Source organism: Rhinolophus sinicus, chromosome 17 (genome assembly GCF_057876585.1).
Source record: "Rhinolophus sinicus isolate RSI-liver-muscle chromosome 17, RSI-T2T, whole genome shotgun sequence".
Classification (NCBI taxonomy): domain Eukaryota; kingdom Metazoa; phylum Chordata; class Mammalia; order Chiroptera; family Rhinolophidae; genus Rhinolophus; species Rhinolophus sinicus.
Genome location: NC_142517.1, coordinates 6,802,625 through 6,817,569, shown reverse-complemented (window position 1 = coordinate 6,817,569; position 14,945 = coordinate 6,802,625). Strand labels below are relative to the sequence as shown.

The window sequence follows — 14,945 nt, the reverse complement described above, 5'->3', positions numbered from 1 at the left end:
CTGGGGGTGGGGGGGCACACCTACCAACATTTAAGCAGAAAGGGTAGATATAATAAAAATAAACGAAAGCCAGAATATTAATAAAGAATTGTGGGCGAATTCAGAATCTGGAAACTGAGATGGTACATGAAAAAGACAACGGTGTTGGGCAACAAGGCTACAGTAATAGGTCGTGTTAATTTAGGGGGTATTCCGGTCGAGAAGGCAGCGCACAGCAAGGTGGGCAGGGGTCGGAAATAGGTGGGAACGCCAGGGAGAGCGTGCACAGCCTAAAAAGTTTTTATGATGGTTCCGTCCACAATTTCTGAACGTTGGCGTTGGTGGCTCCACAAACCGTGTGGCATGATTTAATCAAGGTGTCAGCCGCAGGGGCATCCCGGATTCGGGCGAAGCGTCCGGAATTCCTGAGATGTCTGAAACGCGGAGGCGGCCTCTTCCCCACCCCCAGCCGCGGCCTCCGTGGGCATTTTCCGGCGAGGGGGGCACGCGAGCCCTTCCAAGAACAGTTCAAACGCGCGGACGTGCGCACCCCGGCTGCCTTCCCTCGGCTGGCGCGCTACCGTGGAACGAAGGTGAGAGCCCTAGGCCAGGGCGCGCGGGGGTGGGCTTCCGGGGGTCCCCGCACGGCCGCAAAGCCCGACCCCCTCCCCCCGGCGCGGGCGGGGCTGCGGGCGCACGACGCGGAAGCGCAGGGCTCCGGGGGTGGCGGCGCAGAGGCCGCGCGCGCTCCTCTGCCCGCAGTCGGCGCGGGCGCGGGGCGCGGCCAGGCGGCAGGGGAGGCGGCAGGCGCTCGCTTACGGGCCCGGCCGCCGCCTCGCCCCCCTTCCTCTCCCCTCCCTCCGCCTGGCCATCCTCCTCCTCTCCCTCCCCCGAGCGAATCACGCGCCCTCCTCTGACACTCGTAGCGGGCCCGAGCTCCGAATTTATCCTTCACGTGACCTGAGGGGGTTGGGTGGTTGGTTGGGTACGGAGGGGGAGAGCTAAAGGAGGGAACGGAATCTGCCGTTGCCGGAGCAACAGGCCCCGCCCACCGGCTTGAGCCGGGGGGCGGGAGGAGGACGTCAGCACGTCAGCCGGGGTTTTGCGTTTTGATTGACAGTTGCTATAGCGACCGGGTCGGTCCGTCGCCATTTTGTTGGTTGGTTTTTTTTTAAACCCTTTCGCTTCCCGCCCGAATAATAATAAAAAGCCCCATTGGAGTGAGGCGGGGGTGGCGGCGGCAAGAGCGGCGGGGGGATCCGGGGAGACTGCTGCCGTCGCTGCTGCTGATCGCGGCTCAGGTCGGGCTCAGGGAGCGGACACCCCAAGCGGGGGGTGCGGGCGCCGCCGCCGCCGCCGCCGCCGCTTCTGCTGCTGCTGTTCCTGCTGCTGCTGTTGGTGCCGCTGCCGCCGCCGGCGAGCGGGCGGGACCGGTGTGAGTGTGAGTGTGTGTGTGAGTGAGCGTGTGCGAGGGCGAGTGTGCGTGCGTGTGTGTGTGTGAGTGTCTGTCTGTCTGTGCAGGGACTCGGGGGCGGGCGGTTCGGGCTCTCCTGGCGGAGGAGCCGCCGCCGCCGCCGCCGCTCGGGCCCCGGCGCTTCTCGCTGCGCAGGTTTGGAGCGCGCGCCATTTTGTGAGATTTACAAAATCCTCCTCGGGAAGAAGCCGCCGGGAGCGGTCGCGACTCGGCGCCCGGCCTCGCCGCCGCCGCCCTCCGCGCCGGGCCGGGCCGCGCGGCCCCGCCGCCGGGAGTCGGGGTCCGGGGACTGCGGTATTTGCCGGGGAGGGGGCTGTCGCCTCCCCGGCCCCGGGCGCCGCTGGAACCGCGAGCCGGAGAGAGACTGAGAAGGTTGCGGCTCGGCCGCGGAGCCGGGAGCGCCGGGGGCGGAGAGCGGCGACCCGGGCGGCGCTGGCTGCGGAGGCCGCGGCGGGAGCGCAGCGGCGGGAGCCGGAGGCTGAGACTCACCGGAGGGAGCGGCGCGAGCGCCCCGCCATCGTCCTGGTGAGTGTCCGGCCGGGCCGCGGCCCCGCCCGGCCCGGCGCCCGGCTCCCCCCGCGGCCTGCAGCCGGGCCCGCGCCGAGGCCGGCCGGGCGGAGGGAGGGACCTGCCATTTTAGGAGGAGGCGCCGCGGCCCGGGGCTGGCCGCCGGGGGAGGGAGCCCGACTGGCCCGGTCCCGGAGGAGAGGCGGGTGCGAGCGGAGGGAAAGTTGCGGAGGGTGGGAGCAGGGGCCGCGGCCTCCCGGGAGCCGGGGCCTGGGGGCCGGAAAAAGCGCCAGACCTTCACTGGTCGCCCGAGCAAAGGGGAGGAGGTTGTCTTCCTCCTCCTCCTCCTCTTCCTCCTCATCCTCTTCCCCCAGCTCCTCCCTCGTCCCTCCTCTTGGTCCCCTCCAGTGTGGGAACCGCCGGGGTTCTCCGCAAGGACAATGCACGGGTTAAGAAAATGGGGCTGGCTGCTGGGCGAGGCGCCGGGGAAGGTCGGGAGCCCGGTGCCTCCGCGGCCCTTTGGGGTGTGTGCCGGAGCGAGGGCACTCGGCGGGCTCTGAAGTTGTGCCGTGAGTGCGAGTGATCCCGGCCACTCGAGGTGGAGTGATGACCTGTTTAGCAGCCGGAGGAATTGGTGGTTGAGAATTCGTAAATTATAATTGATATCTGGGTATTGCAGCAAAACTTCACAAGTCTATTCCCAGATACAAACCTACTCTCACTTAGATCCCCCGAAACTGCTAATATCTTAACACTTAGCGAAAGGCCCCTCCCCGAAATAGTTAAAAATGGCAAAATCAGTGAGTGATCGACTCCAACTATTTGGCTGTGCCTTTCATCCAACCCTAGATTATAAGAATCTTGTAATCTAGGTGCCTCACTTGAATGTGAGCACCGTTTGGTTCTTGAATTCCGCCCAAGTTGTCAAAAAAAAAAAAAAAAACCCACCTTAAAACGTTGTTTTCACACTGATTTAAAAATTTGGACGAAGAGCGCCATTCATTATTCTCAGGGCTTTATTTACATAAACAGGCTTATCCTACTGGTAGGAACTGTTACCCATTTCACAGATGGGGAAACTGCTGTGACTCATCCAAGGTCATACAGCTGGGACTCCAAGAGCCAGGAGTCTGTAGCCAGCCTGCCTGGGATCTTCTTAATCACTAGGTTATAATTCATTATTATAAACACTGGCAAATTTTGGAGCTATGTTTGTGTAATGACTCAGGGTTCTAACCTAGAGATTGTGTCCATGTATATAGTGTTTAGTATGAAAATTAACTGGTTTGCCGAAGTGGATTGACATGAGACCCTCTTAGTGAAACTTGTCAGTCCCCCCTCCCCCAAGAAAACTATGTAGACAATTTTTGAATGGAAGGAATTAAAAAATATTCTTTGGTGCGTTTTGTTCTTCACATTTAGTTTTAATTACAGACATCAGTTAAGTACTGATGAGTCATTAGAAAGTTTTGTGTAAAGTTATGTTTAGTTATTTTTTTATGTTGAATACTTAGATTTCTTCCGTGACCCCTTATGCTTTACTTATACAAAGTGTTTAAGAATGGATATATAGCTAATATTTTGATTTTGGGGTGTTTAATAATTCAGTGGAATTAATTACCTTTAGCTTTTGTTTTCTTAAATTTCTCATGTCTTAATTTCGTTACTTTAAGAGTATTTTTGGATAGACTGTAAATGTGAGACTAGAACTAAAATTTCACATGCTAAGATTTTAACCTGAAGAAGATAGTTCCAAAGAAATGGTAGTCTCTCTGAAAAAAGTTTACTTGGTTATAGTTAAGATATTTAATACATATATGACACCTAAAATACTCCAGTGCTTTTGGAAGATTTGCCTTGCAATAGCAGTGTTGTTTGTGGTAGCTGTCCAAATTCATCTAGACTTCAAACCTTGCCAGAAAGCTAAGGACTCCTGTCAGTGTTTACACCGAGTTGCAAAACTGAGTATAAAAAGTTCATAAGAGACATAAGCTTAGAAATTAATCTAGAAGGAAGGGTCATCTCTGTGTTTTTAAGGTGAAGGCGTACTCCTTTAGAAAAGATTCTGTTTAAAGGAATAGACTTGAATGAATGAATGGTCATTATTGGTAGGGGTGGGCGGTGGACTAAGTGATCTAAGTAATCTAGTGAGATTTTTGTTAGGAATTTGGAATTTAGGTGTAAGATTGTTTCTTAAACATTTTGAAGACATATTGGTGGGACCTATTAGAAACTTAAACACAAAATTACTGTTAGGGATCAATAATTAATGAGGTAGTCCAGTCTTTTAGGGGCAGTAACATTCAAAATAAATGAAAATATTCCATTTTAATGCAATATCCTGTTTGGGAGTTGTGGATAGTAAAAAAGACCCTTGGTTAGAATTTCCCCCCTCTAGAATATTGCCCAATGTCTGCCCTTTAGTTTTATTTACGAAGAGTTACTGTGTTTATAACTGAAAGTTATGTGTGTGTGTGGGGGGGGGAGTGGTAAGTGTAACAATTAGTATTTAAAGGATTTATGTAGGTTTTTATAGTAGTATGACTATGTGCCAAAGTAAAATTCAAGATAACTTGTTATAACACATGATATAGTATGACCTTTGGCATGCATATTTTGTTTTGAAACTGTACAAAGAAAATGCTAATTTGTATTGAATTTTAAGTACTTATTATTTGAAAACAATTTTAAAAATAAATAGCTTAGAAATTTAGTCTGCCCAGGGATGTTTTCACATGTATATTTACTGTTGTCAAGAGTCTAGTTATGGGAAGAAAATTTGGATAGAAGTAACTTCGTTATGATTGCGAAGGGAATTGTCTTGTACGTGACATTAAATATAAGATTAATAATAGAAGAGGGGGGCTTCATTTGTGACTTGGTATTTGTGATAAGGTGTTTATCAGTTTTTCTTTGCTTTAAAATGAGCTTTTCTCTTATTTCAAAGAACTTTCACATTTCCTACACATGCACCCCAACCCACTCACTCTCCAAGCAATTTCTCTTTTACCCCCTCAAGAAAAAACCCAGCAAAACCAGAACCCAGCAAAACCAGAACCCAGCAAAACCGAAAAACTTCCAGATAGTCTTTAGAAAGAACTTGGCTCTTCTCTCCCAAAATTTAATTAGTCTCATAATTTTGTTACATTCCTTATCAGTAATTTAAACTGAACTAAGAATTTGGGTTGAGTGTTTCGTGGTTTACCTCCAGATACTTGTGTATATTTTCTGTTTAGAAGTAAAGATATTACTTGAAACTATCAAACATGGTCACCTGAAACTTGATACTAACAGTTTGCCCTGTCAAAGTGAATTGCGGGACTTGTTTAAGAGCACTTTATACATAGTGGTTATGCCATTTAAAAGACTTTTTACCATGCATTATTTTGATCATTGGGCAGTGTTTTGATGGCTAGAGAAATTTTGGTAATTCCTAACCTAAGGATTGCACAATTTTGGATTAGACATTTCAGGTGGTTAAAATTTGTTTAATTACTTGGAAAAAATCATTAAATTATTTTAAATTACCTATAATTTCTCTTCACTTGTCACTAAATGAAGAAATCTTTTGAAATCTTGCCTTATGTCAATGCTATAATGTTAAGCTATAGCTGTAAAGTTGACCACTGGTTATGTCAAAGTGTAATGTGGACTTCACATGACTAAAATAATTTAAGGTTCATGTTAGGTAATTAAAGACAAGTCTTGTTTCCTAACCCAGTGGCTACCAGCAGCCTTCGTTTCACTCTTTGGTATATGAAAGCAAAATGATTTGGAAATACTGTGTTGTATAAACCAGCTAAATGCTTTTTAAAAGTTATGCTTTTGCCTTGAAGTCCTACTTTTGGAGTTGTATAATGAGTTAAAATTCTTTATTGGTGATAATAACTTACAATACATTGAACACCTAAAATGATACGGTCCTTGTAGGCATCCCTTTTGCTAACACACAACCATTTTGGCTTCTTGGCGATTGATTGTTTCACCAGAGCTATGTATCCTCTTGTCTAGAAGGTGATTTTTAAGTTTGTATCAGGGTTAAAGTTTTGACAAGGTATTTAAATATTTTTGTTTGAGTGATGTGTGCATGTATATGCATACAATGTATAGGGCATAATAGTTTAAAATGTTATCTTTACTTTTGATGAATTGTTTTGAGTTTTATCTCCCCATAATTAAAATGCTTGTTTATATCTATTTTGTGTGTGTATGGGAATAGTGAGCTAGTTTAACATGGAATGAAACTGGTTTTCAGCATCATCTCGATTTTAGATAACATCCCTTTTCTTGAAAACCCCCTACTTTTTTCTAAGTGTATGAAATATCCAATGACAAGAGTTGATTTTTTTTTTTTTTTTTTTGATTGTCTTGTGGGATTTTGTGGTTAAGGTTGGCATCTTAGCACATTGTTTGGGTAAAAAGATGCTCAAACTGTGACATGTATCCAAAGCCTCCTTGATAACTTGTCGCAGATAGCAGTTGAGGCAGTATGTTGCTGTGGAGAGAGGACCGGCTTGGGAGATGGTGCCTGGCAGAGACTCCAGAGTCGGGCAGGTCTGAAATCTCAGCAGGACCATTCCCTGGCAGTGCAACTTCAGCACAGTGATTTCACTACGCATTAGTTTCTTCAGCTCTGAAATGGGGTCAGTGGCACTTACCATAGGGTTCTTGTGGAGGTAATGGATGTAAATTTCTCAATGGCCTTCTTTTCTGCCTTCTCCCTCCCCTTCCTCTTCTTTACTCATACTCATCCTTATTGTCTCAGCAGAAATGCTGCTACTTCTTCTGAGAGGCCTTCCCCAAGCCCCCAGTTTATATAAGGTTCCTTGGCCATGCATTTTTATAGGACTCTGCTTTTTTCCAGTCCTTATTACAAATAACTATGGAATTGATTCATATACATTCGTATGTATGTGTATGTATACATGTATATATTATATACAGTTACTCACTTAATGTCTCTCACCGTTAGATTAGATTGTACATTTGGACAGGAATAATTCTTTCTGGATCACGCCTGTAACTAGTGCCTGGCACGTAGCAGGGGTATGTAAATGTATGTGTACACAGAATGATGAATGAGGAACCTGTTTGCTGAATCCTGAGGACCACTCCTTAGTTGTGCAATCTTGGGCACAGTAGCTTCTCTGAGAGCTTCAGTGTCCTATATGCCAAATGTGCGTAGCACCAGCTGTCCTGCCCAGGATTTTGAGAATGTGAAATGAGATACTGAAATGGGGTGCTTTGAAAAAGTGTAAAATGCCGTATAAGTTGGTACAGTAGCAATAATTTCAGCGGTGGGATTATCCAAGAGTATATCGTTAGAATTCCAACGTTACTGAGTTGATAAGTAGCTATTGTTTGACATTTATTATAAATTTAAACTTTCTGTATGCATTAGGTATAAAACAAGATTTGGGCCTGTGTTCTGAGTAAATGCAGGGCTTAGATGAGAAATGTATTTCTCTCTCAGGTAAGTGTAAGTAGTCTAAGGCTGATGCGGTGGTTCCACGCTAGGGGGACCTTGGTTCCTTGTCGAGTTGCTTTCCCCTGCTTACGGAGACATCCTTTTCTGTAGAGGACAAGACCTGCCCACTGCAGCCACTGGCTGGGAACCGGACATGGGGAAGGCACAGCCTCTCTCTTAAAGACAAACCTGGAAGTTGCATACAGGACTTTTGTTTACACCTGTTGGTCAGGAGGTACCTAGTCAGGTGGCCACATTTCGCTGCAAAGGAGGCTGGGATATGTGGTCAAAATCTGTTTCTACTGAAGAAGGGAAGAATGGGGAATTATGAAACATTGCCTGTCACACTTTCAAATGTGTTGGAAGAAACAAACTTGGAAAATACAACTTATTGGACTGATTAATTTTATTTTCCGTATTTGGCCATTAATCTTTTGAACTATGGTGTGCAAATTCAAATAGCTCCTCAGTATTTCCGCATATGCAGTATATACACATTGTCAGATGAGGAAAAAATGTCACTAAACTTTGAGCAGTGAAGCACTTTTGGGTATGATAGTACATTATTTTCCTGACATGAACATGGTTCTTGATTGCTGTGTTGCAGTGTATGGAAACAGTATTTGGAATCTGAGCTTTTGGATTTCGTTCTAATAGTCTCCTTGACCCTATTGTATGTGTTCCTGCTCATATTGTCAGGAAACAATACAAGAATAACATTTGCATCTTGTCAGGTTTTCAGTAAATGTTTGAGTCACTGAAGTTGCAAGAAGGGTGGTAGCAGTGATGTTTAAAAATACATTTGCTATCTGCTATCTTCCGCTTTAATTTCTGTGGGTTTTGAAAGAAGTGAAAGATCTGGGTTTCCTTTGAGCTAGTATGGAGACTATTACTAGATCTAGTAGAGACCTGAGAAACTAATGGTTCTCAGTCTCCCGGAGCACTTGTCAAACTTGTGGGATTCCCAAGCTCATACATATCGACTCTCTTTCTGTAGATTTGGAGCGATGCTCTGGAATCTGCTTTCTTAATTAGGACTCCAGCTGACCCTGATGCTGTAGAACATTGAGAAACATTGGTATAGTTCATGTCTCTCATTTTAGAGAAGGAAAAGCATGCAAAGAAACTGAACAACTAACTAGTGCCTCCGAATAAGCAGGTCTGGCACTAGCATATGTTTTCCTGATTCCTGGTTCTTTTTACAAAAGGAGGACAGCGGACGGAGTACCAGCTGCATTGGGATGTTTAGGGATACCTGTCATCAGAAAGTTGCTTTCTATGTGTGAGCTCATTGGCAGTGAGTGAATGGTTGGCTCACTGAATTGTTAGTTAGTCAAATGAATGTTTCAAGGTGGCAAGGTGAGGTTTTCAGTGAGGGATTGTTGGTGTCAGTGCTGCGTGGTAGGGCAGTGTCCCTGCAGCATCAGGAGGGTAGACGGTAGGGAGGCGCTTCCTCAGCGGGATTTCTTCTTCATCTGGTTTGTTTGCGGTTCTCACTGTTGAGTTCATTCTTTTAGATTAAGGTAAGAGTTGGATTCCCTAATTTAAAATGGAAATACTCCCAGAGGAATATCTCTTATCTGTTACCAGTTTAACACTTTATCAATTAGCTGGGTGTCATTTTTTAAAATTGGAGATGAGCACCTGCACTAATGAGGGGTTTTTGGGAAGGGGAGGGCGGAGTAGGGCACATGTGCCCTTGCGTGAGGAAAATGAAGGGCGGGTTTGAGATACCCCAGCTTGTGGGCTAGTCCTGCAAAGGTTCATGGCGGCTCCTGTGGTGGCCAGAGATTAGGAGCATTAGACTAGCACTTACTGGCCTCCTGTCATTGAGAGTGTTGGTGATGGAACTGGATAACTGCTGAGGGCCCACTGCGCTTGAGTGAGTAACTCCTGGAGTAGGAGTGTCCTTTTTCCCGTTCTAGCATCCTGTTTGTGCAGTCTTCCAGCTTAGCAAACAGGTAATGCTGTAACTCAAACGTATTGTTCTGATCAACTAGGGAATTTTAGGTTTTCAGAATCAACTGGTAATATATGCTCGTGGTTTTAAAAAAAAGATCAAGCCATATAGAATGGTGTCAAATCATTGCCCCTCCCTCTGTGCTCCTCCGTAATAGCTGTTAGTTTTTACTACAAGAAATGTCCTGTGCCTGTATGTGTACAATTACATATATCAAATGTTTAATGCTTATGTGTGTTACAAACTGTTTAGTATGCTTCTGTTTATTTTTAGTGACGTGCATGGACATTGTAGGGTGTGTGTATGTAGGTACACCATGTCTGTGCACTTACAATCAAAAGCAAGTGGGATCATGCTAAACACACAGTTTTGCAAATTAAGCTTCTTGATCTTTCTTAGAAATATTCCCATGTCAGCTGATGGAGTTTCTCTGTTTTTTCCAGTGGTTGGGAAGCATTCCATATTTTATAGATGTACCACAGTCTAGTCAGTCTCCATTAAGGAGCATTTAAATTGTTTTCATGTTTTGGCACAGTGCTGCAGGGTACATTCATGTACATGTGACTGTCCTGTGAGCGGCAGATGTAGAGTACTTAGAAGGAAATGGCTGCACCAGGTATGTGCACATTTCAATATGTGTCGCCAAATTGTCTTCCAAAAAGTAGCACCAGTTTTTACTTCATCAGCAGTGTCTGAGACTGCATAGTTTTCCCAAATTTCACCAATACTGGTGTTACCAAAGTTTTGAAATCTTTGTCAATTTTATAGGTGAATAATCATATCTAGTTGTTTGGACTTTCATTTCTTTAATTACGAGTGAGTCTGAACATCTTAAGTGGTACTGTAAGTCTTGTACTTTAACAAATATTCATTCTTTGTCACATACATGATTTTTCTGTATTCTGTTGAATGAAAAACTGTTTTTATAAATTGTGAATGCTTGTAATTGTAAATACTTTGATAAATTGTAAAAGGGGATTCTTGTTTCTTTTCAGTTAAATCACCATTTGACTATCCTCTATATTAGATATGTGAATTGTGGTGTTAGAAGCTTTGACTACAAAAGTGAATGAGATTTGGTTACCTCTGTTGTTAGTGTTGAGATGGTTGTGTATATACACAACATTAACACAGGTCCGACCTTGGATGCTGACTATTAGCAGTCCTGATGTGAAGGCTGGAAGAACACGGGCAGTAAGACACTTGAGAGATTTGAGCATGCCTTTGGGGAGGCGGTGGGATGGGGTCTTGATCTTGAAGAATGGCGAGGCTTTTTACAGTAGAACCTGGGGAATTGACAGTGCTGGAGGAGGTCATGTGGGCGGCCGGTGGTGCTGGTGCTGGTGGTGGTGGTGGTGATGGTGGTGAGTGAAAGGTGACTGGAGAATGACGGAGGGGGTTATGTGTTATGCTGGGGGAGGGATAAAGGATACTTGCAGTGAGAAATGAGAATGACGGGTCTTAACTATTATGAGGAATTTGAATTTGGGGGCAGTTGAAGGTTTTTCAGAGGGCAGCGATGATTTACCTGTGGGTTAGGAGATGTCACCATAAGGAGCAGGAGTTGGAAGGAAGGCCTGTTTTAGGTGTATAGGCATGAGGAATAAGAAGAGGTAAAAAGGACAAGACAGGTGGGAACCCAAGTTTGGAACACCTGAAAAATTTCTTAATTATTTAATTGTCAACAGACCAAAGTGAATATTTCTGGATTCAAACAGCAGTATGGCCAAGATTTTGAAGATGGGAGAGAATTAAACTTTGGTGGCAGTATAGTGCATACAAGGTTGTAGGAATGGAAAGATGAGTTTGATGGGACAGTTTAGAACAGATCCTACCGCGGACTCGAAGGAACTGTTGACGAACAAGATAGAATTATTATTCTAGTTCAAACCTTCCGTTAGGGTCACGTGGAAATAATTTGTAGCACCATTAAAGATGAGCTAAAACACGGGGCAGTGGCAGAAGGCAGTGTTAGAACCTGTGAGCCTGGAAGGCAAAAGGTTGTATCATGATCACAGTTTGACAAGTGTAGAGTAGTTGAATATGTGAGATTTTAATGTATTCTGAGTGTCTTAGTATTTTTGTGAAAAATAGATTATTTTCACATGTATTATTAGGAGACAGTCACCTAAAAATCATTTCTCTTTTGAGGTGGGTAGAATTGTTTATTGAATACCTACTAGTGCCAAACATGGAAGTAGGCCCTGGAATCAATGCTAAAATAAAAGCTACACTGTCTGTGCCATCATGGAAGTTACGTTCTGGAGGGGGAATCTGTCGTAGTCTGTAGAGTTGGCTAAGGACTCAGACTAGAGTAGACATACAGCTTCATTAAAGGGAACATAGTCTATGAAATTGAATAATTTTTGATGTTGCTTTTTGAAGGTCAAAATTTTGGTCTCATTTTAGAGTCCTTTTGACAGTTAATTTTTTGTTTCCTTTCCAAACTTAAATTTGTTTTTTCAGTTACAGTTGACGTAAAAATGTGGAATGCTTCACGAATTTGCATGTCATTCTTGCACAGGGGCCATGCAAAGCTATGCATCGTTTCAGGTTTAGTCCAGGTGCTGCGACTGAGCACTGGACAGTTACTTTGCGTTCAAGTTTATTTGGATATGAATAAGACTCCAGTCCTTAAGATGAATACTGTTTGCTGAAAAATTTGTTCTGGTTTGATCATTTACTCTTGAAAAAACCTGCAACGGTCATCACAGTGATATTTTTTACTTCATTTTTACATCAAACACATTTGTTATTGGGAGACATTTCTGTGGTATAGAAGATAGTTTCATTAAAAATTTCAAAACAGCAATAGCAAGAAATCTCTAGAATCTCATTGAGTATTTTACAGTCTCATTTCAGTTTTTGAGTATTTCTCTAACGGTTCTGTGGTCCAGTTCAGAATGTCAGTAAAACTAGGTAAATGCACCTGTGGCCCGCAGTTACTCAGCAGTATTGGAATCAGAGGGAAGGACTTGAAGACTGGCGCCTAGGAGTCATGGCCATGGCTGGGAGGGAGGCTGGTTGCTGAAGTGAAGGAGGCGGGCACGTAGGGAAGGGCAGGGGCTGAGGAAAGTGCACTAGATGGGACAGAGATGAGAGAGGGACTTGAGCACGTGGATGAACTAAAGCTCTCTGTCCTTTAAAAAAAAACACCTTTTAATGATTTATCGTGACTTCCGGGGTATAGACCAAATTATTCACAGGACCCCCTTCCTGAAGGATCTGTCTCCAGCTCACTTACGCAGTTTTATTTCCCAGGTCGCTGGATCCCTCTCTTCGTGAGTCCTGCTTCCTCAGCCAGCGGTCATCGCGGTTGTGTTAAACTTCTGTCGACCTTCAGTTTCAGCTCAGGTGTCCCTTTGTCAGGGAAAGCAGCCTCCACCCGTCACCTCTTTTTCAGTATCTCCTGTCCCCTTATACTCTTTCTTTGAGTGCTGACCCCAGTCGGTAATCTTTTGGTGCTTATTTGGTTAATGCCTCCAGAGAACGGGCTTTGGTGTCCTGCTCCCCGGCATGGACTCCGGTTTGGCCAGTATCGGGCACATAGTAAGTAAGCACTAAGGAAACATTTGTTAGAAGCTGGATATTGGGAATATGGAGTGGAAAGAGTGTGTTCTTTTTTAAAGGAGTACATAATGTTAGTAGTTTATTGAAATAGATGCAATCCTTAGTGGTCATTTGGAGTGGTTTTTAAAAAATTTACTATGGTTATTATTTTTAAATTTTATTGGGAAACAGCGTGTTTCTCCAGGACCCATCAGCTTCAAGTCGTTCTTCACTCTAGTTGTGGAGGGCGCAGCTCGGATCCAAGTCCAGTCGCCGTTTTAAATCTTTAGTTGCAGGGGGTGCAGCCCACCATCCCATGCAGATATTGAACCAGCAACCTTAAGAGCTCGCGCTCTGACCGACTGAGCCATCAGGCTGCCCCTGGAGTGGTTTTAAATTATAGATATTCTTCATGATTCCGAGCCAACAAAGTGAGGTTCGTTCAACAATTATATCTGGCAATCCAGCATTTGTAGTAGCTGTTCAGGTTCACATTTAAAATATTTAGCTTACTTCATTTAACGAGTGACAAAAATGAGGAAAGTGGTTTGTTTGGATGCGTTCTGGATTTAACTTCTGCTTCAAGTTTGGATAACAGAACCAGAATGGTTGAGGGAAAGTCATTGCATCGGACGGATTTTCAAAAAAAAAAAAAAAAAAAGCATCTTGTAGTTAGAAAACGACTGACGCTGTTGATCTTGTCAGGGGAATGAGCTTTTGAAAAGCTCGTAAGGGATTTGTTTTAAAATAGTTTGAAACCTTTCACAGTGACTAGTTTCTGTAGTAAATATTTAGAAAGGCAAGCACTCAGATTTTACGGACGGTCTCTGTGTCTGGCCCCTGCTAGGCTCTTGGGACATAGTAGTGGCCCCTGCCTTCAGGAAGTTGTTTGATATAGTCAGAGCTTACTGGAGAGAAATGTAAAGGGAACATGGCTTGTGGTCAGAGTGAGCAGTCTGTCCGTCCGTCCGCCCATCCATCCATCCCTTCATCCATTTAGTTCTTGAACTTAGTTTCAGTGGCAACATGTTAGACTACTGTTGCTTCTGGTAACGTAGGGGCGAAGGGAGACAACATAATTCTGAGGTAAAACACAGACATGGATCTTCAGCCTGTTGGCATATTTTAGAAAAAGCTGTTCATGTAAATTGGTGAGTTTTTCCTCCTAAAAAATAAGCTACATTTACTAATAGCAGCAGTAGTTCGTATTAATTGATTGCCTGGTATGGGTCAGACACTCATTATTAGTTATTTTAATATACTCAGCAACCCTACAAGATGGTTGGCAGTATCTGTTTTATAAGTTAGGAAACAGATTCAGGGAAGTAAATTTGCTTAAGGTTAATCGTGGTAGATTGCATATGTTGCCTCCAGGTAACAAAAAACCCAGTGAACAGTAAAGTGTCCTAAAAACATTTAGAGAGAAAAGAAAGAGAAAAATGGAGCTTCCATAACCCATGATTTGAAGAAATAGATACAAGTTCTGGCATATTGGGACTGATGCCTTGTGCTACTGGTTCATTAGTCTTTTGGATAATAAACAAGAACATCTAACAGCTTTCTGTTTGGGCAATTCTTTACCTTAAGAATTTGGTGGGAGGTGGAAGTCTTCCCTTATGAAAGCTAATTGCCCACTTCTTCTGCATCTTTTGGGGTTGGGATGCAGTCATGTGACCTGGAGCCTCCACTGCACTCCCTTAGAGCCAGTGCTGGGCAGAAGCTGCACTTGTAGAATCTATGGCCTGCAGTGCAGGGGGGATCGCAGCTCTGTTTTCCAGAGGCGGGCAGTGACATACAGCTGTAGCATTTAGTTCCCGGTGTCAGTGGTCTGGACAAGTGCAGTGACCAAATCCTATGTTGTCTCCACTGGACCAGATCTGTGGTTTGATTTTTGGCTGTTCTTGATTATGTAGCCTTGCAGCCTGGCCCTCCTGGGGTTTTCTGCAAGTTGTCTAATATTCTTTAATAGCTTGCTTTTCAGTTTCAACACAGCCAGTTAGGTTCTTTTG

At 44.4% G+C, this 14,945-nt stretch overlaps 1 protein-coding gene and 1 non-coding gene across 8 annotated transcripts in view; one reads left to right on the top strand and one right to left on the bottom strand.

Annotated features, from left to right (window-relative positions):
* The first annotated feature begins 293 nt into the window (after positions 1-293).
* DYRK1A (dual specificity tyrosine phosphorylation regulated kinase 1A) overlaps positions 294-14,945 on the top strand; it is a 139,975-nt gene continuing 125,323 nt past the window's right edge. For 2 of the 7 annotated variants that reach the window (XM_074325409.2, XM_074325413.2), the window contains exon 1: positions 1,839-1,978. The gene's annotated coding sequence lies outside the window, so the exon portion shown is untranslated. Of the gene's footprint in view, positions 573-1,099; positions 1,139-1,838; positions 1,979-14,945 lie in introns of those variants that run through there. The other 5 variants (XM_019730317.3, XM_019730315.3, XM_074325423.2 and 2 more) reach the window with 5 other exon arrangements.
* LOC141568045 (U6 spliceosomal RNA) lies at positions 11,867-11,968 on the bottom strand. The gene has a single exon (XR_012491062.1). It is a non-coding gene; the product is annotated as a U6 spliceosomal RNA (small nuclear RNA).